Raw genomic sequence first — 3,676 nt, 5'->3', positions numbered from 1 at the left:
CCCGAATTACTGGTATATGTAGAAGGGAAACGCGCCCCTACGTTCAATGTGCAATTGGGCAATTTTTAAGGAAAAAAAAAAACAAAAAACAAATTCAAAACATCCATGTTGAAAACTTCTCTGAAATACAAATATATTAAGGTATATTTTAGGTTAGCTTTTTTGTATCAATTTGTTTTTATCATCAAGTACATTTGATTACCCGACTATATTGCACGACTCTAGGTAGACAGGAAATGTGTGACCTGAATTGTCACACGTCAGGAGAGCCAACCCTTCAGAACTGAACGCTTAAACGCTTCGCGGCAAAAATATGCGACTTTGCTATGTACCGAACTCTTTTTAAATTAAATCTTTTATATATTGGCTAACCTTACTAATGTATTTTTTTGTTTTTTGTAACGTGAGTTTAATTAATTGTAATCTATACTAATATATAAATCTACAGTGGTTTTTACGGATGTTCCGTTATAACTACTGAATCATGCATCCGATTGACTTGAAACTTAGTATCCATGTAGAAAATAGGATAGGCTTAATGGATGGGCTATTTATATGAGTGTTGGACTCCCAGCACCAGTTGCGGGGGCGTTAATGATGAGTCTTTGTGGGGGTGAGAAATAATAATATTAATTTTAAATGCCCACCGAAGCGGACGGGTATAACTAATTTTTTCTTTTTACCTGATGTCTTGACATAGATTTAACGTCAAGTTAAGCCTTCATTCGCATTGGCGTGTATTTCTTTACAAAATTTTGTATTCAATCGCAATTAACATCTGAGAAAATGAACGATTATAATTTTTTCAATTTCATTTTCAATTTCAGTACATTTATTATACAATACGTAAACAAAAACAACTATAGTTACGTGAATTATGTTGCAAAATACAGCTACTGCCGTTGTGAATTAAGTTCGAATCAAAAGGCGGTCAGTCGACCCGTGTATCCGGGAAACTAACAAAAATATTCAAATAAAGACATCCTAATACTGTTTCAAGGAAATGTTTAATTTAAATAATTTACAAATTATGTTTGTTAAAATAACTCAACATAACATTAGCCAACTGAGATTCAGCAATGGTAAGGTGATATTTTATATTACTGGAGCGCCAAGTGGACCGAAACCCTAGTGAACGTCGCAGGATTCTCCTGGATACAAACAGCGCAGAACCAGGCGCTCAACGGGTCTTGGAGACATGTGCCTAATTATCGTTTTTCTGCTAATCTTCTATCTTCTATATGTAGAAATGAATTGCTGTTCGTTAGTCTCGCTAAAACTCGAGAACGGCTGGACCGATTCGCCTAATTTTGGTCTTAAATTATTTGTGGAAGTCCAGGGAAGGTTTAAAAGGTACTATAGATAAATATAATATATAACAAATATAATAAAAATAACAATTTTATTTATCCTTTGATGTGTCCCCCGTCGGACGGATTCCTTTTGTTTATTTTATACAAAAGTTTAGGTATTTTATTTAACGCTTCAGGCACTACGAAGTCTGCCGGGTCAGCTAGTGATATAATATTTACCATTACTTTTCATTAGATTTTTTTTGTGATTTATTTATTTATTAATACCTTATCTGTGCACGTACAAAAGATCTCATGTTCGTGTGCCTCAAGTGAAATAAAGTATGTTGTTATTGTTGCTATGTGTAGTACGATATTATTTTTAAATACATTTACTTTTGATTAACAAATTTTAATGATATGGTAACTCATTAATCAAACTTATGCGCTAAACTGCACAACGCAGCGCTATGCTTGTGTTTCCGCCATGATAACATTACGCAATCTTGTATAACGGGACAACATTTAATAGACGGCCGTTTTCATATCGACTCATTGAGTTTAGGTATCAAGCTTAAATGGTTATAACGTTGACGTGGATAGACCTCTATTTGTGTGTAACCAGCTTGATGGTTGAGGTCAATTTATGCTGAACGAGCATAGGTCCATTTTGAATAGATATCTGTTTACATAATAATCGTGAGCTTTGACAGATCAAATTGTATTGGTACTTTTTGCATTACGCAACGCTTGCAGTTATTGAGAACGAGACCGTTGTTGTGACTGACACGGATTAGTTTTAGATTTTGATTTGTTCGTTGCAATAAAGATAACTGCAAAACTATAATATTGGAGTTCTACATACGCGTCTATGTTAGAGGAGTTTTATTAATTACTAGCAGTACTCGTCCGCTTCGCTGGGGATTTAAAATTAACATTATTATTCACTGTCATTATCCTGAACATTATTAAAAACAAAAGAAGTACGATTTCTAAGCTATTAAAAAAAAGTTCCTATTTAAATTATTGTCATCCGTGTTGGCGTTATCAAATGCGTAAAACAAAAATATAAACGAATATTATATAATATTATCAATAAATGAGTGATGGACTTGATTGTGATGATGCATTTTTTATTCTGAACACGAAAGTTTAAATTCAGGAAATCGTTACTTTTTTGGCCGCAAAAGTGAAAACGACCCACTACCCGTCCTATTTCTGTCGTGATGCAGTAATGCGTTACGGCTTGAAGGGTAGGGCAGCCGTTGTACTATAAAACTGAGACTGACAACTCATTTCTCAAGATGGGTGGCGGCTTTACGTTGTAAATGTCTATGGACTCCAGTAACCACTTAACAGATGATGACCAGTAGGGTCGTCCACCTACCTAAGCAATCAAAAAGTTAGGGCATTCCTCCAACGAAATTACTATAAGTTGATACTCATAGACTTTGGAAGCCTATTAATACGATTATATAAAATAATAATGTGGTGTCGTGGGACACCAGGTAGGAACGAAGTTCCTTCAGCTAATGTAGAATCGACACAATTTGCAAAAAAAGAAATGGTGCTCAATTTTATGTAGGTTTTCTTGGTTTTTCTCTTAAATTTTGCTGATTAGTTTTTATTTAAGTACGGGAAAGTATTTAGGAAATTCAGTATTTGAGGAAATAATAAATTACGTAAAATAAAAAAAATAGTAATTCAAATTATCAATTAAAATAACAAAATATATCTCTTTATTTTTGGTTGACAACATAAAATTACATAGAAATAGAAATAATTACTAAATAGAGAGAGAAGGGATTAGAGAACGAAAAGAAAGAAGGAGAAAGAGAAAGGTGTTATACACTACTCGCTTGTGTATGCGACTGTCGCGCCTGCGCACGTCTCATTTAACGGTTTTATTCCACGCACTTTTTTCCACGGATTTTTTCTTACGGTTTTACTATCACATTTTTTCAGTTCGGTCGCGCAGCAAAATCCCTATCCCCTCCAAGCCTGCCGTAAGGAACTTCGTTCCAAAAATCCTAATCGCTAAAGCTAATAAAAAAGTTAGGATGTCGATTCCAAGTATCAAATTCGGCAGTAGCATTAACCATGTGATGTCCTTATGCTGTGATGATAACATTACGATCAATTACATTGCAGTCAATTTCCAAAAATCTATTGGAAGGGTTCAAAAAACCAGATCGCTAGTAAAAGTTAGTTAATATTTCATTCTAGTCTTAAACGCGAAGATCCTAATCCAAATCAGTTCTTTGTCTATTTTTTGCGTGATGCTCAAAGAAACGAACGAATAAATAAAAATGGGATTCGAAGACACCTAAGCAATGTGGCAAACTTCTTCCTAAATATTTACATTGAAAAAGATAAATACAATT

Source organism: Bombyx mori, chromosome 15, assembly GCF_030269925.1.
Source record: "Bombyx mori chromosome 15, ASM3026992v2".
Lineage (NCBI taxonomy): Eukaryota > Metazoa > Arthropoda > Insecta > Lepidoptera > Bombycidae > Bombyx > Bombyx mori.
Note: the sequence above shows the minus strand (reverse complement) of the source record.